The sequence below is a fragment of the Pinus tabuliformis genome, chromosome 3_2, assembly GCF_031772625.1.
Source record: "Pinus tabuliformis cultivar Carrire ecotype Pingquan chromosome 3_2, CPIR1, whole genome shotgun sequence".
NCBI lineage: Eukaryota > Viridiplantae > Streptophyta > Pinopsida > Pinales > Pinaceae > Pinus > Pinus tabuliformis.
In genome coordinates this window covers 358,472,337-358,497,581 of record NC_142302.1, presented here as the reverse complement: position 1 = coordinate 358,497,581, position 25,245 = coordinate 358,472,337, and positions in this window count along the sequence as shown.

Below are 25,245 nucleotides of genomic sequence, written 5' to 3'. Positions count from 1 at the left end.
TGTCCCAAGGCACAAGAAGAGCAAGAGGATATGTCCTATGTTCCATATGCAAGTGCAGTCGATAGCCTAATGTATTTGATGGTCTATACTAGACCAGACGTTGCACATGTAGTGGGAGTATTGAGCAGGTTTATGTCAAATCTAGGGAAGGAGCATTGGACAGCAGTGAAGCGGGTTTTCAGGTATTTGCATGGCACTAGTGATTATGATTTGTGCTACCAAAGAAGACCAGGATTGGACAGAGTTTTGGATATCCATGGCTTTGTTGATGTGGACTACGCTGGAGATTGGGATCAGAGAAGATCTACAAGTGGTTATGTGTTTAACCTATTTGGAGGTGCAGTCAGTTGGATGAGTAAGAAACAATCTATAGTGGCACTGTCAACTACAGAGGCAGAATACATGGCAGCCACTCATGCAAGCAAGGAAGCAGTTTGGTTGCAGAGATTGTGTTCAAGTATGATGTTAGTACAGGGAGCTATAAGGATAGACTGTGACAGCCAAAGTGCAATTTTCTTGGCAAAGAACCCTGCTTACCATTCAAAGACAAAGCACATTGATGTTTAGTGTCACTTTGTGAGGGATATGATAGAAGACAAAAAGGCGTTGCTGGTAAAGGTGGACACTTTGAAGAATATTGCAGATGCATTGATAAAATCTGTGAGCTCTGAGAAGTTCTCTTGGTGTAGAGAAGCAATGGGCATTGAAGGGCTAGATAAATGACTAAGCTCTTTTGTGGCCTCCTGTGGAAAGAAAACAACAAGTGGGAGAATGTTGGGTTGTGTTATATTCTTTCTACGACTAGCCCACATAGTTAACCGGGGGGTTAGAAGGGGTCGGAGCCCCCCCTTCATTGCGCTGATTGCGTAGCGGGGGGAGTCATAGGGGGTTTGAGGGGTGCAGGTAACCCCACTCTATGGGGTCTAGAAAATTTTGGTTTTGGACCCTATATTAGGTTGGGCGGACCTATCTATGGTTTTTTGCATGTTTTTCGCACATGGTTTTGGACCCGATGGTTTTCGGTCCATGGTTTGGGATGCGATGGTTTTTAGTCCATGGTATTGGATGATTCGGCATGCATAAATATGTATTTTAACATTGAAGGGAACATAATGAAAAATCAAGCTGGTAGTCTTGGTTTTGGGATCCAGGGGAAAATCTCTGTGTATATGTGTTTTATGTGTTATGCTCTCACATTGTTTATTTTCTATGTTTTAGAATTCGTATGCAGGTAATTTCTGTATGGGGTTAAAACCTACATAACCAGGGCCTCCAGGACTAATAAATCAACCCAAGCTAAGGAAACATGAGAACCTATTGGCATTATGATGTATGTGTTGTACTTGATGGCAACCCACTTGTAGCAGAACAACTCTCTTGTATATGGTAACTAGATGAATCTACAGAAGAGATATTAGATGCGACAAAAGGCATGACAGTAGTGTTTACAAATGTGATGAAATGCAGGGTAGCTTCAAGGAATCAGTTCAAAAGGCATCTCACTCAGATGAAAGATCACATTATAGCATTTAATCAACAAAGAATTACAGATCCGTCTTCACATACTGAAGAAAGAGAGGTATACGCAGGTTCACCATTGACCAAGCTGCGTATACACGCAGGTTAACTGTATACAAGTCGCGTATACCTACAAATGCACTTTCACAGAAGGAAAGTGTGTATACCTTGGAAAACTAATTTTTTGGTCCGAAGTATTTGATCCATGGTATTTTGATCCATGGTATTCGTCCAAGGTATATGGTCCAAGGTATTGGTCCTAAGAGATTTTCGTCCATGGTATTGAGAAAGGCCTAAAACTATAAAACGAGGAGAAGATCATTAGGCCAGGGTGTACAAGTATAGAATATCTGGTGAAGTGTGAGATATAGTATGCAGGTTATTAGGTTATGGTGCATTACTGGATCTGAACCAAGGATGAACCTTAGCTAATGATGAGGGATCATATATAATGATGGATCGAGATCTTAAGGCGTAAAATGAACAATCATTATGTGTTTTTGCTCATGTATATTCTAGATCTGAATACTGACGCATATATTATTCTGTAAATGATATGATCTAGGTATAACTAAAGTTGGGAATAGCTACAGAACTCTGAATTTATATTTGCAAATGTATACGCTGGTTGGGGTTGACAAAAGCGCTTGTACACGTAGGTTCGACACATGGAAGTAGCGTATACCTTATAAAATATGTTTCTGTTGTTTCTCTTTACGGTTGCAGAGTTCTGGGTTTTGGTTTGGGTTCTGGTTACTGTATTCTGGTGACAGTATTCTGAAGGATCAAATTGATGAGTTGTCTAAGTGAATGATTGATTCGGCTATGGTTGGTTCAAAAGGTGATTGGTTGATGCAGACAAATTTGATGATTGAATGATGTTGTTGATGGATCCAGTCTGAAAATTTATGAAACGTAGTCCCTGGAAGAAAAGAGAAGGTCATAGCCTCCTGTAGGTCTACGCCTACGTACTAGCAAACATATCAGCTAGTACAAGAGCTAGGGGGGTTGTAGCTCCCTTCCAAGAGATGCTAGAGAACGAGAGAAGGTTGTAACGTTATGTAGGTAGAAGCCTACTTACTGGTATAAGTTTTCACCAATACAAAAATTGTAAACAAATTTTCTTATTATTAAAAGAAGAAAGAGACGACAGCAGCAGGTGGTTTTCACCCACATTGGGTTTCCACCTTATATCTTGGTGTTCATGTGTGTTGCTTATGTGTGATTCTTTATTCTGTTTTCCTGATATACTGGTTAAAGTTCAATTCATGATAAATTGGGTAAATCAAAAGATCTCTGCATATACGTTGGTTGCCTTCAGTATAGTCACGTATACACGCTAATTCACTTAATTGAAGTAGTGTTTACAAATCTATTTTGAAAATTAAATTATTGATCTAATAATACTGATTCACCCCCCCCCTCTCAGTATTATTTTCAACAATTGGTATCATAGCATGTCCTTCAGAAGAAGCTTAATCACTTGAAGGAAGATCCATCATCATGAGTAATCAAGAAAGCGGGGGATCCATCAGACTGCCAATCTTTGGTGGAAGCAACTTTATTTATTTGAAGATAAGAACCATAGCCTATGTTCAATCACTTGGAATGGACATCTGGGAAATCGTGGAAGGAGGATATACATTTCCATCAGCAATTCCTACAGATACGATAGGTAAAAAGCAATATGAAACCAATGCCAAGGTTGTCAATACATTATTGGGAAGTCTGTCAAATATGGGACAAAATCAGCCAAAGGAATATGGGACAAAATCATTCTAAGCTACGAAGGAGACTCTCAGGTAAAACGTGCTAAACTGCAAACTCTCAGAATTCAATATGAAACTATTAAGATGCACAATGTTGAAAGTATAGCTAGTTACTTCTTACATATATATGAGGTTGTTAATTGCATGAAGAATCTGGGTGAAGAGATAAAGGAAGTTACCTTAGTTGAGAAATTTTTGAGATCCTTGTTTTCTAAATTTGAATCAAAAGTATCTTCCATAGAAGAAAATCAAGATCTACAAACTATTACTATGACACGGCTTCACAGAATCTTAACTGCCTTTGAGATGAGAAAAGGAGGCCCATTAGATATGAGAGAAGCCGATTTTAAAGCTTCAGCAAAAGGAAAAGAAGAACCCAATGAATCAAGACATATTTAAGAAGAAGAAGATGAAGTAAACTTTGTCAAGAAGCCTCAACAAGGTTCTGGAAGATTCAGAGGTAAATTACCTTTCAAATGCTTTGCCTGTGGTAGAGTCGGTCATTACGCTACCAAATGTCCTCAGAAAAATAAATATGAGAAAGGAAGGAATCTATAAAATGGAATAGAAAGCAAAGTGTAAGTAAAAAGAGCTGCTATACTCATGAAGATAGTGATGGTTTATCAAATAGTGATGAAGATGAAAATAGTAATGACTATAAACTTCTAATGGATTATGAAGATGATAATTTTTTGGATGCTTTAGATGAATATGATCTATATGAAGAAATCTCTAAACTCAAAGTCTGTTTAGAAGAAAAGAGTATGATTATAGATACCTTGACATACCAACTTGCTAAAAGAGAAAAACACAATGAAAAACTAGAATGTGAAATTGTGGATCTAAGAAAGGATCTTGAGAAAACAAAATCTCTCAATCTTAAATTTGCTAAAGGATCAGAAACCTTAAATGAAATTATCAAAGTGCAGCATTCTCCTCTGTTAAAGATAGGTCTTGGATATACTGAAGAAGCATCTCAATCACAGAAGCCATCTAAAAGCTATCTTGATGCAGCAAGGAACAGTGAATAGTATGAAAATCGTCAGCAAAGGCATAAAGTAGATCACCAGGTAAATCAGGCTCCATTCACTTCAAGGATGAACAGAAGCCACAACCAACCTCTGGTAAATCATACTCAATTTTCTTCAAAGTTGAATAGAAACTACAATCACCAGGTCAATAGATTCGATAATCGCAGGAACTTCTTTAATGGTCAATGTTTTTCACGTCATATCTTTGGACACAAAGTTGCTCAATGTGTTGCTTACAAGACCATCATGACTAGAGAAGTACGAAATCAAAGGAATGTGACAGGGATCAAGAAAAGTTTGTACAATAACTTTTCTCTTCTTGAAAATGAAATAGAATGTTCAATCTATAACAACTTCGGCCATGAAGAATCTGAATGCAGGAGTAAATTTCGGCAAATATCTCAAAAGGAGCAAACTCCATTAAATCCCAAAATATGGAGAAAGAAAGAACCACAAACAGAAAGGTGTGGTATAGCCTTGTATGCAAAAGGACAAGAAAATCAGTGATACATCGATAGTGGATGCTCAAAACACATGACAAGTGACAAAGAAAAACTTCACTCTTATTATGCCTTAGAAAAGGAAGAGAATGTCTCATTTGGAAACGACACTCCTGTTGTCATAAAAGGTAAAGGCTCTATTTTCTTGAAAGAAAAGGTTAAAGTTGGGAATGTTATGTATGTTTATGGTCTAAAGCATAACCTAGTGTCAGGCAAATGTGTGATCAAGGAAATGAAGTGCTATTTCGATCAAACAGATGTGTTGTTCGTGAGCTTGATACATGTGAAAGCGTGATCAAAGGTACAAGAACTCCAAACAACTTATACATACTCAAGGGAGGACAACAACAATGCTATCTAAGCAAAAATGATGAAAATTGGCTATGGCATAGAAGATTGGGGCATCTAAGCTTTTCTCAAATACGAAAAGCATGTAGATTCCAGGCTGTTCGTGATCTTCCTGATATCAGCATTCCTGAAAATACAATATGCAAATCATGTCAATTCGATAAGCAAACCAGATCTCACTTCATTGAAAAAGAAGGGTCAGCTCGTAAGCCTCTTGAACTTGTTCATACTGATTTATGTGGACCATCAAGGAAAAAGTCACCTCGTGGAGAAGAATACTTTATATTGTTCATTAATGATTTGTCTAGAATGTGTTGGATAGGTCTTCTAAAGCATAAAGATGAAGCATTTGAAAAATTCAAATCATTCAAAGCTTTGGTTGAAAATGAATCAGATCGCAAAATCAAATGTCTTAGATCCGATCGAGAAGGGGAATTTACCTCGGATGAGTTCTTTGACTTTTGTTAACAACATGGAATAAAAAGGTAGTTCTCCACCGCAAGGAATCCTCAGCAAAATGGAGTAGTAGAAAGAATGAACAGAATTGTTCAACAAATGGCTCGAGCTATGCTAGATGAATCTGGAACTCCTGCAACATTCTGGGGTGAAGCTGCATTCGCTGCCATCACTATTCTCAACCAAGCTAATGTTCAGGTAAACAACACTCAAACTCCACATGAAATTTGGTATTGTAAGACTCCGACTGTAAAATACTTCAAAGTTTTTGGAAGAAAATGTTACATCAAAAGGACTGATGAAAAACTTGGTAAGTTTGAAACCAGAGTAGATGAAGGTATTCTTCTTGGCTACTCTTCCCGAAGTAAAGGATATAAATGTTATAATAAATTACTTGGGAAAATTATTGAAAGTATTGATGTAGTCGTTGATGAAGCATGCAAAAAATCCAAAACAGATAAAAATCGAAGATTATGACAATGAAGAAGATGAGGATCATTTTCCCTCATCAAATCACACTGATTCTAAAGAAGAAACCAATGAAGCACCAAAAGAAGAGATAACGGTAGAAGAAAAGACTCTGTCTGAGTATGTTCAGAAAAATCATCCAGAAAATCAAATTTTAAGGGATAAAGGGGTAGGTGTGCAGACAAGAAGAACTATTATAGAAGCCTCAAGCTATCTAGCATTACTATTCCACCAAACCTCAAAATGTAAATGAAGCATGCAAAGATGAATGTTGGGTCAAGGCCATGAATGAAAAACTTGAGCAAATTTAAAAAAATAATACTTGGGAATTAGTTCCTAGACCTCATGATAAGAATATCATAGGAACTAAATGGATATTGAAAAACAAGCTAAATGAAAATGGAGAAGCTATTAGAAACAAGGCCAGACTTGTTTGTAAAGGATATGCTCAACAAGAAGGAATAGATTTTGAAGAAACTTTTGCACCTGTTACTAGACATGAAGCCATAAGAATGTTTCTTGCTCTTTCTAGTTTTCAAAAATTCAAAGTATACCAAATGGATGTGAAATTTGCCTTTATTAATGGAGACCTAGAAGAAGAAGTCTATATTGAAAGACCAGAAGGATTCATTCTTGGAAATGATGCAAAAATTGTATGCAAACTCAAAAAGGCTCTCTATGGTCTAAAACAGGCTACAAGGGCCTGATATTACCATCTTGACAAATATCTCCAACAACAGGGTTTTTCAAACGGGTCAGTAGATAGCAATCTATATACAAATATGGACACTGATAAATTGCTAATAATTGTTGTGTATGTTGATGATATCATTTTTGGTAGCAATGAAGAATCCATGAGTCAGAATTTTGCTTCAGTAATGCAGCAAGAATTTGAAATGTCCTTGCTTGGTGAGCTTACATATTTTCTTGGTCTACAAGTTCAACAAAATAAAGATGGTATTTTTCTCTCACAAACCAAATATCTCAAACAGATCCTGAAAAAGTACGGCATGGAAGATCCTAAACCTGTATGTACCCCAATGGTAATAGGATGCAGTCTTTGCTCAAATGATGAATCAGCAGCAATGCATAAACCAACTTACAGATCCATGATTGGAAGTTTTCTTTATCTAATAGGTACCCGACTAGACATCATGCATGCAGTGGGAATAGTTGGAAGATTCCAAGTAAATCCAAAGGAATCACACCTTCAGGCACTCAAAAGGATTTTCAAATATCTTCAAGGAACACAAAACTTTGGTTTATGGTATCCTAGAGATACAAATCTTACATTTCATGCACATACAGATGCAAATTGGGCAGGAAGTGTTGATGACAAAAAAATCACTAGTGGTGGTGCATTCTACATGGGTTCTAGGTTAGTGCCTTGGTTCAGCAAGAAACAAAGTTCAATTGCATTATCTACAGCTGAAGCAGAATACATGGCTACTGCATCTTGCTACACACAACTACTTTGGATGATGCAAACCTTGCAAGACATTCATATCACATGTACTCCCCCCATCTCCATTCTATGTGATAATACAAGTGCCATCATTATTTCAAAGAATCCAATCATGCAATCCAAGACCAAGGACATACCCATCAAATATCATTTTCTACATGAACAAGTGCTTGAACAAAAGGTCAAATTGGAGTATGTTCCCTCCAAAGAACAGGTTGTTGATATATTCACCAAACCACTGCCCAGAGAGACATTTGAATATCTCAGAAAAAGTTGGGAGTAGTTGCTACATCATCCTGCTGTTAAATCCTATTCTCTTCAGAGAAAGGTGGTTATATGCAAGTTTCATAAAGCCAAGTTGTGCACATACACAAGTTTCTATGGGCATAGTCGCGTATATGTTGGTTTGAAGAAAAGCAGTGGGCCAAACTCAGGAAAAAGGGGTCTGAAATGGTTTTGTCAATTATCTTCTTTGTTTGATGATGGTTTCACTCTGCAGATAACATGTGGAAATATATTGTTCCTCATAAAGTTATTGATAACTTGATGTATATCTGATTGATGATGATTCTTTGATATCTCTTACTGACATATGCAATGATTAGATCTGACAGTGAACAAGTGGAACAGGTTCAGGGGGAGAACATGGTTGATGATATTTTGGGAACTAATGATGGACATATACAGGTTGTTGGTTTGGATGATGCTGCTGATGGTACAGATAATATGATAGTTGTTGATGACTATCATGATCTTGTTTAAGATATTTTGTCTCTGTTATATATGTCATATATATCTTTTAATGTAAAGGTCATGAAAAGACCTAATTTCTAACCCGACTATACATGGGATGGATGATGTAATTTTTCTTGTTTTTGACATGTATAAACAATTGGTATATCCCCACTTGGTTGGGTGGATGAGTCAAATTTGGTATATCCCCACTTGGTTGGGAGATGGATGTTTGTATGAGTCATTGGTGATAGGAAGGTCATTTGTGATGTATCTATAGAGTCATGTTCTTCTTTTAGAACATATTTTTGCAGACTTTGGTTATGCTCAGGGGGATCATGGACTCGATCATGGGAGCTCAATCAGCACACTTCAGCATATCAGAGAATTCAACATGCACTCAGGGAGAGCATGACCCTTTGCCCTTGATGTCAAAGGGGGAGAGTGACTTGGTGGGTTGTTTCCATCAAGTCCAAAGGGGGAGATTGTTGGCATTATGATGTATGTGTTGTACTTGATGGCAACCCACTTGTAGCAGAACAACTCTATTGTATATGGTAACTAGATGAATCTACAGAAGAGATATCATATGTGACAGAATGCATGATAGTAGTGTTTATAGATGTCATGAAATGCAGGGCAGCTTCAAGGAATCAGTTCAGAAGGCATCTCACTTAGATGAAAGATCACAGTATAGCAGGTAAGCAACAAAGAATTACATATCAGTCTTCACAGAATGAAGAAAGAGAGGTATACATAGGTTCACCATTGACCAAGCTATGTATACACCCAGCTTCACTGTATACAAGTCACGTATACATACACACGCACTTTCACAGAAAGAAAAGCATGTATACCTTGGAAAACTAAGTTTTTGGTCCGAAGTATTTGATCCGTGGTATTTTGATCCATGGTATTGGTCCAAGGTATCTAGGCCAAGGTATTGGTCCTAAGTGGTTTTGGTCCATGGTATTGAGAAATGCCTAAAACTATAAAAGGAGGAGAGGATCATTAGGCTAGGGTATGCAAGTACCGAATATCTGATGAATTGTGAGATCTAATATGCAGGTTATTGGGTTATGGTGCATTGCGGGATATGAACCAAGGATGAACCTTAGCTGATGATGAGGGATCAGATCTAATGATGGATCGGGATATTAAGGCGTAAAATGAACTATCATTATGTTTTTTTTCTCATGTATATTCTAGATCTGAATACTGACGCATATATTATTCTGTAAATGATATGATCTCGGTATAACTAAAGTCTGGAATAGCTGCAAAACTTTGAATTTATATTTGCAGATGTATACGCTAGTTGGCATTGAGAAAAGCGTGTGTACACGCAATTTTGACACTTGGAAGTAGCGTATACCTTATAAAATATGTTTAATTTATTTATCTTTACTGTTGCATAGTTATAGGTTCTGGTTATTGTATTCTAGTGATAGTATTCTGAAGGATAAGATTGATGAGTTGTCTAAGTGAATGATTGATTCGGCTATGGTTGGTTCAAAAGGTGATTGGTTGATGTAGATATATTTGATGATTGAATGATGTTGTTGATGGCTCCATTCTGAAAATTTATGAAACGTGGTCCCTGGAAGAAAAGAGAAGGTCATAGCCTTCTGTAGGTCGACGCCTACGTACTAGTAAACATATTGGCTAGTACAAGAGCTAGGGGGTTGTAGCTCCCTTCCAGGAGAAGCTAGAGAATGAGAGAAGGTTGTAACCTTCTGTAGGTAGAAGCCTATGTATTGGTATAAGTTTGCACCAGTACAAAAATTGTAAACATATTTTCTTATTATTAAAAGAAGACAGAGATGACAGTAGTAGGTGGTTTTCACCCACATTGGGTTTCCACCTTATATCTTGGTGTTCATGTGTGTTTCTTATGTGTGATGCTTTATTCTGCTTTCCTGATATACTGGTTAAAGTTCAATGCATGATAAATTGGGTAAATAAAAAGATCTCTGCATAAACGCTAGTTACCTTAAGTATAGTCACGTATACACGCTAGTTCACTTAACTGAAGTAGCGTTTACAATTTTGTTTTGAAAATTAAGTTATTGGTCTGATAACACTGATTCACCCCCCCCCCTCTCAGTATTATTTCCAACAGAACCAACCAAAACAAAACAATGAAAGTAAGCCCATAATTACCATGGCTATCTAGGAAATGGCAAGGCTAGTCAATCCACTCTCGATCCAGGCAATCCTCCATGCCAATGACATATCACAACCCAGAAACCACAGGCATATGCCATGCATTCCAAAACTAGCGAAGAAATCATACATGCAACTTGGTACCTACAAGAAAATAAGATGTAGTTGTTGATGTCAATGCCTTCTTGCTCCAAAAATCCAAGTATGCGACACACGCCAAGAGTGCTCCAAGAAAACTCTAAGTATCCAAGAGTATGAAGAGAGAGAGAGAGAGAGAATCATGAGAGAGATCCAACACTGAACTGAAAAAATGTTACCAACTGATCCTCATAAGCCTTTTTATGAACGAGGCCTCTATTTTCTTCATTTTCCATTATTTTCCTTCATTTTCCTCCTCACATGCAATCTGTGACCTTTCACCTCCCTTTTCTCCTAATTTCCATGATTTTCATAGATAAATGTGCCAAAAATTCCATTTTTCCTTTTAATGCCTTAGCCATTACCTTTCCAATTTCCTTAGCCATAAACAACGAAATGAACAGCCCCTAGGATGTCTTTCCCAACATTTAGCTTGGAATAAGTGTCCCATTCATCCATGGTTATTGTTTTTAACTTTATTACATGAAATGTTAACTAGGGATGTTACAGAACCCTCTCCCTTGGGTGACACCATCATCGGTGTTCAATCACACATATACCTCAACAAACTGCTGAAAGAGGACGTACTTCTTATGGATATTTATAATACATCTCGATGCATTATTTACAATTAAATATCTCCTCAAGACAAAACATCATGACAACATGATAACATACCACACAGTGGAGCTTTATAAGACATCTCATTACGATATTTACAATGATCATCCTAATGAGTGACAACTCATATAACATCACAACATCATGATAACATAACCGCATGATAGCATAAGAACATGACACCCATACAACATAGTGGCGCTTTATAACACAACTCGTTACGATATTTACATCCATACACATGGGTACATATAGCAACATCATCAAAAAATATATATACCAAAACATATATAAAAAATATACTAACACCAAATCTAGGCATATATCAAAACATCCTATAACATATATCAACTATCATAAAGAATATATAAATCACCATAATCACATACCAAACCATCATAAAGCATATACCAAACCACCATAAAGCAAATACCAAACCACCATAAGAAAATACAAAACCACCATATCAAGCTTCTTTGCCTCAATCAGAAAATAAGGAAGGATACATGGCCTGCATCTGATCTACCATCTCCCATGTAGCTTCATTGAGCGCAAAGTGTTGCCATTGCACTTTAACTTTCTCTATTTCTCAGTTCCAGAGCATGACCACCTTTTTTTGCAATATACACTAAGGCTCCGACTCGAATTCTCCATCTGGTTCCACCTGCAATATAGTCTAGTCAATCACATGATCAATATCCTTAACATACTTCTTAAGCAAAGATACATGGAAAACATTGTGGACTTTCAGTATCGAGGGAAGTGAAATTTGATAGGCTTCTAGCCCAATCGATTCAGTAATACTGAAGGGTCCACAAAATTGTGGTGCCAGCTTGCCACATGATCCAATCCGCAAGGAGCTCTTCTTCGATTTCATGCGCAAGTACCCATGTTCCCCAGCCTGGAACTCCTTGAATGACCTATTCCTATCTACATAACTCTTATGCCTATCATGTGCTTCCTTGAGATTCTTCTTGATCACTTGCATCTCCTGTTCCATGTCTGCCAACATATCTGGTCCAATCAATACTCTGCTAATCGAATCACACCAAGTAATGGGAGAGTAACAACTCTACCCATATAATGTGTCCAAAATACTCATCCTCAATGACTCCTGATAACCATTGTTGTATGAAAACACGACCAAAGGGAGATACTCTTCCCACTTCCTCTATTGATGCATTACACACATCCCCAACATGTCCTCTAATTTACTCTTGACCCTCTCTATCTGTCCAACTGTCTGTGGATGATAAGTTTTGCTGAAGGCCAAGTTTGTGTCCAAACATGCAAATAACTCCTTCCAAAACTTGGAAGTGAACTTCGCATCCCTATCTGATATAATCTTCTTTGGAACACCATGTAGTCTAACCACGTCTTGGATGAATACCTATGCCACATCACTAGCTGAGAATGTAGATTTTACAGGAACAAAGTGTGCAACCTTTGTTAATTTGTCCACAATGACCATGATGGAATCATGCTGCTTTAGTGTCTTTAGAAACTCTGTGATGAAATCCATGGAAATGACCTCCCATTTCCACTCGAGAATAGAAATTGGTTGTAGCAGTCCACCTGGATGTTTTCACTCTGCCTTCACTCACTGGTAATCAAAACAGTTAGCCACAAAATCTTCTACATCCTTCTCTAGGTTCGGCCAATAGTAATACATCTTCACTGTTGTTAATGTCTTTTGATAACCTAGGTGACCTGAATATGGTTTTGCATGAAACTCCCTCAAGATCACCTTCTTGAGCTCACTGTTATCTGGTACATATATCTTGTCTCGGAACCTAACCATTCCATCTATTGTAAGATAATAGTCCATGCCCTGTGAACCTACACCTACACTTGTACCTATACATGTGCATGTACCTATACTTCCACCTGTACTTGTACCACTACATGTATATGTACCTATACCTGTAGTCTACTGCAACATGTGCACAATTTCAATATATCTGACATCTTGTTCTCCTGCCTGCAAGATCCTGTCCTGTAAATTTGTCCCATAAGAGCTCATAGCTGCCAAGTGATGTATTGGTATCTGTCTATTGAGAGCATCTGCCACCCTATTCTCTTTACTTTTGATGTAACTGATCTCAAAGTCGAACTCACAGATCGTGGAAATCCATCTAACCTTCCTGGCATTCAGATTCCGCTGGTCAAACAAATACCTCAATACCTCAACCCAATGTGGTCACTCATAATCACAAACTGCCTACTAAGAAGATAATCTCTCCACATCTTCAATGCATGTATAATCGTTTCCAACTCAAGATCATGTGTGGGATAGTTCTTCTCGTGCTCATTTAGTTTCCATGACTCATAACATACCACCTGTCCATCCTACATAAGGACTCCACCAATCGCTCTCTTGCAAGCATTTGTACATACTACAAACTCTTTCTCTAGATCTGCAATCTGTAGCACTCGTGCATGTGTCAGCAACTATTTGAGCTACTCAAAGCTAGCCTCACACTCTTCAGTCCATTTGAACTTCTTACCTTTCATGTGTAATGATGTGATAGGATAAGAAATCTGTGAGAATTTCCTCATGAACCTCCTATAATATCTTGCCAGACCCATGAAAGATCTTACCTCATCCACACTCTTAGGAGCTACCCACTCTATGATGGCCCTTATATTCTTTATATCTTCTAAAATGACTTCCTTGTAGAAAACATGTCCCAAGTAATGTACCTAGGTCTGAAAGAAACTACATTTAGTGAGCTTAACATATGTTTGATGCTCTCCCAACAATTTCAAGATTCTCGGCATGCTCTTTTTCATTTTTAGAATATACCAGTATATCATCAATGAACAGAATAAGAAACTTATCCAAATATGGACGCAATACATTATTCATCAGGCACATGAATGTAGCTAGAGCATTAGTTAAGCCAAATGGAACTATAACAAACTCATAATTCCTATACCTGGTCCTGAATATAGTTTTGTGTATATCCTCCTCTTTTATGCGTATTTGATGGTATCCGAATCTCAGGTCAATCTTTGAGAAAACTCCTGCTCCATTCAACTAATCAAACAAGTCATCAATCCTCAGAAAATGGTATACGTTCTTGATAGTCACTTTTTTCAGTTGCTTCTAATCAATGCGCAATCTGAGGGTACCATCTTTCTTCCTCACAAACAAGATCGGTGCACCCAAAGGTGATACACTTGGCCTCATGTATCCTTTTTCCAAAATTTCCTACAGTTGCAATTTTAACTCAACCAAATCGGGTATGCTCATCCTGTAAGGTGGTTTTGATGTTTGAGCTACCCCTGGCACCAACTCGATAGAAAATTCTACCTCCCTATGAGGTGGCAACTCTGTGATGTCCTCAGGAAATACATCCCTGAATTGTTGCAAAATTGGGTACTTGTTCAACACATCTACATCCTCAACCTCCTTACCCTTATCACTAGAAATATGTATTGTAAATAGCTTTCACCCCTTCCTGTGGCTACGATTTTCTTGCATATTTATCACCATCCTAACTGATGTGGCTTTCTTCTTACCTTGCAAAACTCTTTGTTCCCAATTTTCATCAACACACTCAGTAGTTTTGTCATAGTAGCCAACCTTGGTTCTATGTAGATACAACCAATCCATGCCCAACAACATATTGTATGAACCCAACGATAAGACATTCAAATGTGTTGTGGTACACATACCATTTAAGTCAAATGCGTAAGATCTTACCAAATGATTAACTCGCTTCTTTGTACCTGTAGCAAACTGCACTAGGCTTGGCTCTACATGAAATTAATTGCTCAAACCACACTTATCCACCAAGTCAAGACTAACATAGCTATAATTAGATCCAGGGTCAGTCAAAATAGAAATAACTTGCTCACAAAGCTTACCGTCCATCTCAATGATAGATGACTAATGTTCTACCTGCTTGTTGTACACAACTCCATAGATACGAGGAATACTTTGGCCTACATCTCCAACAGTTTGTGCCTTAGGTGCATTGTATATCTAAGGTATACCACCTTGATTATACAGAAAATCCCTCTTGCGATGATCTTTGCCACAAGTCCAAGGCTCTATAGGCTTCCAACCTCTATCCTTATTATTTTCTTCAGATCGATGTACTTATCCTCTATCTAATTCATTGAACATCTTAGGTGTTGCAACATTCTCCTCCTTATATGTACCCTATGGCCTTGCTCACTTTTTATCCCATTTTCCTTTTTTCTTTACATTACCTCTCAAGTCTAGATTAGTCTCAGTTTTGTGCTTTCGTTGTTCATAGCAATGATTCATCTTTCGAATGGTCTCCTCCAATGATCTAGGCTCATCGAATTCAATCTTGTCTTTGAATGCAATCGATAATCCACTAGTGAATCTCTGAGGTAAGGCACATACCTCAACAGTTCCAAGAACTTACTGGTGTACTCATCATCCGTCATGGATCTGATCTTTAGTTCATAGAATTCTTTTTCCCTGTCATTGAAGTATCTCTTTGACAATAACTCTTCTTGAATAGCTGCTCAAATTCACTGCAAGTTAGATCTTCCTCTATTTTCTTCATTTTCCATTATCTCTTTTCATTATCCTCCTCACATGCAACTTGTGACCTTTCACCTCCATTTTCTCCTAATTTCCATTATTTTCGTAAATAAATGTGCCAAAATTGCCATTTTTCCTTTTAATGCCTTAACAATTTCCTTTTCCAATTTCATTAGCGATAAACAACAAAATTAACACCCCCTAGGATGTCTTACCCAACATTCACCTTGTCTCATTCATATGTGGTTATTGTTTTTAACTTTATTACATGTAATTTTCACCGGGGCTGTTACACTCCTATTGTTCTTAGACGATGTTATGGTGTAAAAATGCCTTACCTCAAGGTTGTAATTGAATTGACATATTAAATGATATGCTCCTCATATTAGTTTTGTAGAATCTCCTTTACGAATTTCACTCATGGTTATTGTTTTGCATTTTTGTTTTCCCACCAAAGCACCTCTAGTCGATGCTTGTGTTGTTTTTACCAGAAAACTCTTTTGTTTACAGTAATAGGTTAAGTAGGAGTACTATCTGCTTGTTTCTCACTTTAATTCTTTCCATATATTGTTTCTTTCAACAACTATGTAACTTAGATTGAAAGCCTATTAGGTATACAACTATGATTTGGTTGTAAAGGAACAATGACCATAATTTGTTTAATGGATAGTTTATAACGAATGTCTCATTGTAGAGGAATTTGTATGAGTAATTTTCTTGATGGTTTGTTTATAATAATCAACTTGCTATGAATAATATGTGTTATTAACTACCCAGTGAATAATTCGACTTGTGAACAATATCCACTCCATAAGAATAAATAATTTTCATATTTTTTGTCTCGAATGTTTTAGTCGTTTACTCTTATTATTCTTAGTAGTGTTAGTGACACTGCTCGATCTCTCTCACCTAAACATTTCACCAGTTCACAGCGTTCTTAGAGAAATTATTAGGAAAGGTTTCATTTGTCTACTTAACTCTGGTAATTTTGATTTGACTCACCTCTATCTTTTCTTGGTGAGCGTGGAATTCCCCTCTTCCTTTGAGCTAAACCAAAATTTAACTGTTCGCCCAATTCGACTCTCTGACTGAGTTAAGATTGTGATCCTCTCTTAAAGATGAGTTAAGTCCCTTCTTCACAATGAATCTATGCCTACATATTCTTGCTGTGTGACATAGTGTTTGGTTCTTAACACATTATTCCTCCACCACTGATTGGTAAAAGTCTTTCTCTAGCATCGTCTACCTCTAGCCACAATTCCACCAAAATTTTATGTTCATTAATTTTTCCTATTTCTCTTTTATTAATACTAACTTTCTATGTCTAAATTTTACACCATCTCAAATATCATTTTGTCAGTAGCATAGAATTAATTTGAGCTAATATCCATTTTAAATTCCAAATTAGCCTACCATTGAGGGTTGAGATGATAACCTAAGAAAAGTGCTTCACAGGGATAATCAACTCTTTCTAGTTGGGTGAGTTGGGATTCTCAATTGTATAATTCCACTGCCTAATCATATCAATAAATCTACTCCTCAACACCTTAGCAGTACAATATATTTTCATTACTTCTCTATTCCAATCACCCTAACTTTCCACATGCACTTATGCATGCATACTCCTCTCCTATAATTCTCGAATATGTGCTTAATATGATCATGCATCAAGTAAGCTCTACAAATTTTCTGAACTTAGAAATAAATACAATACCAGAACCAAATTCTACCCAGGTTTGTAAGGTAAAATCTTTGTAACATACCAGTGAAGCTTAAAACAGTTTTACATAATTCATCAAGAAAATTTCACAAATATCCTTTCCACATAGTAAGCTAACTAATCATGCAATTACATAAAAAATACCATTTAGTTAATTCTTTACATGATGCATACAACTTACTCATTTCTCTACATATCAAATAAAATTTACTTAAATCCAGGATTTGCAAAATAATCATATAATCAAATAGGAGAATAATAAATCTCTAACCAACAACTAATCTAGAAATTGTGTCCTTGACCACACTAATCCACCCAACCATGGACCAACCTCAGATCCCCCTCAAGCTAATATTAATTTTCCAAACTCAGTACCCTCTACTGATTCCACATAATGTCTTTTTAACATTATTCTTCCCACATATTTTTCCTTGGCACCATCGTGCCTTCCGGGGATCTATTACCCCGTTAGCGTAGGTTTTTCTTTTGTTTTTCCTAAAAACCTGCTTGTTACCCTCCAACGCTTTTCTTGGTTTTTATCTCCCAGTGAGTATATAAATAAAATTTATGTATTTTTATTTTAGGAATTTTAATTCAAATCTGATTTACTTCATATTTGGGCAAGCACTTTTTACTCCAGTGTTTCTATCTCCATAGTTTCCATATATATTCCATTTTTTTTTATTTAATTACATAACTATTCTTGATGATCAACTCATCATAGATCATTTTTCCAACATACTAATAATAATTACACAAAAAAAAAAAAAAAAAATCTTTTACAATAAAGGGGGTCTTACATTTTCCTATAGTTTTAGGAGAGAATGAGAATTATTGTAAAAAGGAGAAGGTTATAGAGTATTTTGGAAGAATTGAGAGCTTTAAGGGTTAGTGAGATCTTCTTTAGAGATAAGGGCTCAGGTGAGATATTTTATGGATCATGAGAGATATTGTGGTAGTTTGTTTAGGATCTAGAACCTACTATGGGTTTAGATCCACTTGTATAAAACTAGGTGAAACCATGAGGCAAGTAAGTGTGTGCAAGTGAGGAAGGAGAGCCCAATGAGTTGGACAATAGTTTGCTTGTAAATATCTGATTTATTTAATGAATTATTTCTGAATATTTATGTGCATATGTAAGGTGTGGTTTCCATTTTTATTTGTGTTAATGTTTTAATTTGCAAGCCCTTATGGCATGTGGCATCAATATGGAGCTCATTTAGACACACACACTTGAAGAATTATGTTCTAAAATATTACAGAGAGGGCAGAGAAGAAGTGGAGAGTACAAGTCTGAAAGAGAGGATTTTTTCTTGATCTAGAATTTGTAGAAGTTCTGCCTTTGTACATCTCTTGTTCTTGGTCTCTTGTTGATGGATCTACTAGAAGAAGAAAAGCTTGACATGGTATCCGAAGGTGGAAGTATTTTGTGGTTATGGGTCTTGGATATGTCATTCCATATGATTCTATAAGAATATTTTTTTTTTTGTTTTCCCCTCGGAGCGTTTTTTCCTTTCTTGGTGCCTATATCTCGTGTTCACTATTTTCTTTTGATCTTCATGTTTATATTTTTTTAATTGTTTGATGAAATAAATAAAATAACATAAATAAGAAGCCAACAATATTCACAAGAAGTTAGTAATTAAAGAGAAATTTAATGGCAAGCTGAAAACCTCCTAATTTCCAACATGGTTTAAGAGGAACATTTGTAGAAAGAGCCTGGAGATCACATTTGTTGTCTTGAATTCATGAACTAGTGCATCCCTAAAAGTGGCTCAGTCTATTTTTGAAGGCTCAAATTTTTTTGACATCCAGTAGCACACATTGTGTATTCACATGGCTTTTCTAAATGGTTTGGATATCGAGGACACATCTTGACTAAGGCTTGATAAATATATTCCTTTGGCTCACATTTAATAGACTTCTATTATTCATTGATGTAATACGCACTCTACGATAGTATAAAGCATAGCTCATGCTATGACAAGATCTCTCATTTTATATGCATGACTCATGGTTTGTTCCTGTTATATTGGATTGAACTTTAGAATTAATATTGTAATTACTTCAAAATTTATATTACTAAGGCTCGTCTTATTTATGTGGCCCACTATTATGATACGACATCACTTAGTTTTATGGATCGAATTACAACCCTATGGCTCTCATTTATCACACGGGAACTCTATGACTCTCACTCTATAAATTGATATGATCGATTCATCTTAAGGCTGGCATTAATAAATAATGATTCATGTATATGTTATGTGGTTCACTTCATATGACTCTGTGGTAGTGGACATGCATAATGTGTAGTGGGTTATCTTATTTTTAAGTGGCTCACATGTTCTTTCTCTATACACAGAATTGCATTCACTAGGGGATTAATAGCTTGGAATTCTCACTTGTGATCATTTGTTGGCATCACAATCTATCTATATGACACTTGAGGCTTGTATAGATCGTTGTCTCATATGCAATTACCTTACAGTTCTATGAACATAGATGTATCTTACTTGCGTCACATCTCAATGGAAAATATTCTAAACTTGGGCTCGATCCTGAGAATCCATGCATTACATTTGGTATCATATAGGGTTTGATATAGTGATCGTATGGAATCCTCTTTATGGAAATCGTGGACTCGAGATATACCTGAATCAGTGATTCAAATTAAAGTGTGTTGGCCTAGATATATTACAATATGACTAATTGGACTCGCTCCATAGTGGAATTGCATTAAGTTTTCATATCTCTGTCGAGATTCATAAAATATGGTGGCAAAATGATTCCCATGGCACACAATTCTACATTTCCTCAAAAATGGCACATGAAATCTAAACTGTAACGTGGATTAGTTACAATGGTCTTTCCCCAAATATTGTTCTGTAACATTCCTATGTAGACGACATATATATTTTCCATGATGACAATGATTTGTAGATTTAGAGAAAGTGAATTCATAAGTATGGGGCTTTGACAAATCTAACCATGAAAGATGACCTAAAGTTTGGAAAATATTATCCTATAACTTGTAAATAAGAAAGGATAATTATGCAAATAATCGAGACTATGGCATATCTTAAAATCAATGAAATTATTCTCTGCATTCCTAATATAAAAGGAAGTCTTGGATGAAATCAGTGCATAAATGTGCAACTCAAAAAAAGGGCTTTGTAGTTTGAGAAGAAAATGCACATTTGCTGGAAGATGATTAGACATGAAACTTAAAAAGAATCCAGGAAGAAGTCAAGTCATATTTGAAAAGGTACACAATTCTTAATTTATGTTAAGCTCATGTTAACTATTTAGTAATAAATTTTCAATAAAATATATAGGGTCATGCAGTTAATTCATTACATCTAGGGTGTCTAGATATGTGTAGTCTTGAAGGATATGTGTACTTAGGGCTTCTAAACACTAGTTTATATTGAATTGACCCTAGGAGTAAAATCCTTAACCCTAATTGGGTGTTCCCACTAAGGAAACCCTAGCTCTTGACATCTAGGGTTTGCAGATCTAATCTTGAAAGGATAATCTAGGGTATATGGTAAAACCCTAGTAAGCGTTGAATTGGATAAGTTTGGGACTTGAAATCAAAACCCTAGGGACGATGTTTTCACTAAAACCCTAATAAGAATTAGATCAATAAATTTAGGGTTTGTATTTAGAACCCTAAAAGTCCACCCTATGAGAGACCATGGAAACCATAGACTGAAAATCCACGTTACCAAAGAAACACTCATGCTTCTTGATGCCTCCTTGAAAATGATGAGAATGATGGATAGAGGGAACTATAAGGACCCTCATGGGCATGATGTTTCAAATCTTCCAGATAATGAGTTCATTGATGATTGAAACATGAAGCAGAACCTTATTGAAATCAAGCATGAAAAGGAATGATGACTTCCAAGGAAGCAAGTAGAAAACATTTGACATGACACTCTGACTAGAGGATATAATAATTTTACAACTCTAATAATCTACTCGTGATATGGCTTGGCTTCTGAAAAAGCCATATTGCAAAAATATGTGAAGAGGATGGAAGGAAAGTATCCTTGATTATACTTATTAACATCCAATGTAATCTTTCAAAAGAAGTAAGCAATGACAAGTTCCAAAAGGTTAGTCATGACAAAAAAAATCGGATGGACATGATGTTAAATCAAGTTGATTAGCTTATTTGATAAACATATCAAATGATGATTGATATTATGAAGAAATATTCTAGTATAATTTGAATAATGTCCATGTGAAAGGATGTTAACTTCAAAGGAAACAAACATAATTTTTTATCTTGATGAGAGTCCATCATGATGAGGTAACTATAATATTGATGTTTTGGTATTGGTTATTTAGTTGGCATATGGTTTTTTTACCTCGAAGAATGTTGCAAAAATACATAATGGCAGTTGAGGAAAGTTTATCTAAAACTAGTTGTTTTGAACTCAATTCATAGATTGAGTGGATGGGTTTGGTAATCCTTGAAGGATTATGTGATCAAGATGTCTACATCATCTTGGGATTGAAATGTAGTAATACAAAATGATAACCTGATGTTTCGATGAAAATGAAGACCACTTTCATGATTAGAGGAAGCTATGATTAGCTCTACTTTAATTGGCTCAATATAATCCCTTTGTTGAGGATAACTAGAGGAAGTGATATGAAAGGTTGATGAATCGAACCGTGTCACAAGGAATTTTGGCTCCATTACAAAATCTAAATATGATGTGGTGCATAGGAAGGAGGGAGCTATGTAGCTATTTGAAGATATCCATGAACAAAAAGTAGTTGATGTATTCATGAAGATGCACTAAAGGGCTGAATTTTGAATTGAAAGGAAGTTATACATATTCTCTATGATTAAGTGGGAGTAAGAATTCTCCCTAAGATATTTAAGAAGGAGCAAGGATAATTTCCTTGATCAAGAGGGAATGAGAATCTCCTTTCTGTTTGAAAGGGAGTGATGATGGACATTATATTATCTTTTTCATGTGTTATCCACTAGGCCAGGACTAATAGACGTACATCTAGTGAAGGCCATGGAGAGAGAATGGTGTCCAGAGGATTGGACAAGCATCTGAGATTTCCTTGAGAATAGAGAATCTGAGATAGGAAGTAAACCAACACTCTTTAAGGATAGGACATGAATCAAAGAAAAGAGTGGTCGAAGATGACCAATATTCTTTAAGGATAGGTAGTTCAAGATAAGAACAAGTCCTAAAAGGAAATACATAGAGAACATTTGAGTGGGGTATGTTCCTTAGAGGTAGTGTGGTGTCTCATGTAAAACCTCCCAGCATTGTGCTTTAAAATAAAGTGAGCTTGTCAGTTAAAGGCCTTACTATGATGACACTGTTGGTTATGGTGTCGATTCTTAAAGATGGCTTATCAATATGACTCTGCTTATGAGAACTCTTTAATTTGGGAATGTCCTTGTACTAGTTGTACAATTATGAATACCTCCCTAGTTAAGAGGGAATGTTGGAGAATGTAACTATTTCCAGTCTTCATAATTTCTACAATTATATATTTTATGTAAAACTAAAAGTAAAAATTATTATAATTAGTTTTCTAGACAAGCATGTTCATGAAGCTTTTAGGTTTCTGAGTAAAAAAAGTAAAATCCCTATTTGGACCTATTGTAAAATAAAAAGAAAAATAATTTTTAAAATATGTATTTTTGGGTCAAAAACCCCACTAGATGCCAAGTCGGCCCTGCCCCAAAGGTCATGTATATTCACAGCCCTCTAGACAATATAAATAAAGGGAATATGGAGCTCATTTGGAAACACATACTTGATGAATGATGTTATGAAATATTGTAGAGAGGACAAAGAAGAAGTGGAGAGTTGAAGTCTAAAAGAGAGGACTTCTTCTTCATCTATAATTTGTGTAAGTTGCACCTTGATACATCTCTTGTTGCTAGTCTCTTATTGATGGATATACAGGAAGAAGAAAGACATGGCTTGGAATCTAGAGGTGGAAGTCTTCTATGGTTATGGTCTTATGATATTCCGACACATAGGAAATAATTAAGTATAACTTGGTCTAGTGTATAGTTAGGTAAAGTGTGCTTCTTTAGTATGTACTTTTTGTAACTTACATTCACGTGGTTTGTTGGCATCTTCAACAACTTTTCTTCAAAAATCCTTAACTTCTTCATCCGAAAGCTGTTTTCAGAGCCGTTTTTTTAATCAGCCTAATTTTTCGAGATATTTCCATTTAAACACTTAGTTTTAGCATATACAGCTTCAATTTCTTTTAAAATGGAAAGTCCATGCCTATTTATTATTGACAAAACCAACTACTTCCAATGGCTATCCTACATTGTGGATTTATTTAGAAGTAAAGGTGTTTATAGAATAGCCTCAGACCAAGAGTCTAAACCTCAAGATGAAGATAAGTAAGCCAAATGGGAAAATAAGAAATATCAAGAATGTGGGTTGATAGGGATATATTTTTCTCGAAACCTTAGATTCCATATTGTAGAAATTGATACCCCCGATGAAGCAATGAAAAAGATCAATAAAGTTTTTGGAATTAAAAATGAAATTAGAGCCCATAAACTCAAAAATGAGTTTCTTATGTTGGACCCCAATAAGTTTTCTTCCATTGAAAACTTTTTGTCCAAGTTGAAGACCCTTAGACTTCTCTTGGAAGATGTTAAGGTTAAGAAAGAAGATGGTAGCCTTATCTATTCCATTCTTACTAAGTTAGGAAAAGCCTACTCTGTGTTTGTTTCCACCTTCCATTCTACTATAGAAGCCTTTATTTCTCAAGGACAAGACTACAATTCCCCCTCTTTTGATGACTTTTGTGATTCTTTAATATAAAAGCAAGAAAAACTCTTACATCATGGTCTTCTTAATACTAGAAACTATTCTAAGAAAGCCTTAGCATCCCAACAGCAACCAAGTCCAAAGAATCCTAAGAAACAACATCCTAAAAAGAATGGTCATAAACCAAACAAGGGTCCTATGAAATTTCAGTCTAACAATGAAAAATCAACTCAAAAAAATGATAAGGCAACTAAAAACAAAGGGAAGAAGACTGATAGACATTGCAACTTTTGTAATCATGATGGCGAATTAGAATCCAAATGCTGATATGGAAGCCTTGGAAGCAACAATCAAGAAGCATAAAATCCATTTGGAGCACTCTTCAACTTCAACTTCAACTTTACGAATAACACTTTCTGCATGTGGTTGTCAATCATCTGGTTCTGGTTATGAACTAAATGTATCTTATTCTTCTCATTCTCATGAGTGGATCATTGATTCTAGAGCTTCTTACCACATGGCCAAAAACAAAGCCATGGTTTCCTCTTTAAATGATTGTAACACCAAAAATATATATGTTGGTGATGATACATCTCTGAGCATTGTAGGGACTAGAAGTATTCATCTAGACAATGGTAAATTTAATGATGTATTATGTGTTCCTACCTTATCCTGTAGCCTTATATCTATAAATCAGATAACTCATTTAGGTGAAGGTAAAATCGTTGAATTTCACCTCATGATGTTGTAATTAAGGACCTAAGAGATCCTAAACAGATTTTAGCTACTCGCATTACTGATGAGTCTACAAGGTTGTATAGGTTTAACAACTTTGAGTCATCAACTCTTCCCTCAGTGTTTGTTGCTCATAATGTTGAAGTGAGCAAACTTTGGCATGAGCGATTTTGTCACATAAACTATCACTCCCTTCAAAATCTAATTGAAGAAAATATGGTGATAGGTCTTCCTATGGTATCTTGCAGAGATGGTATTTGTTTCAGAT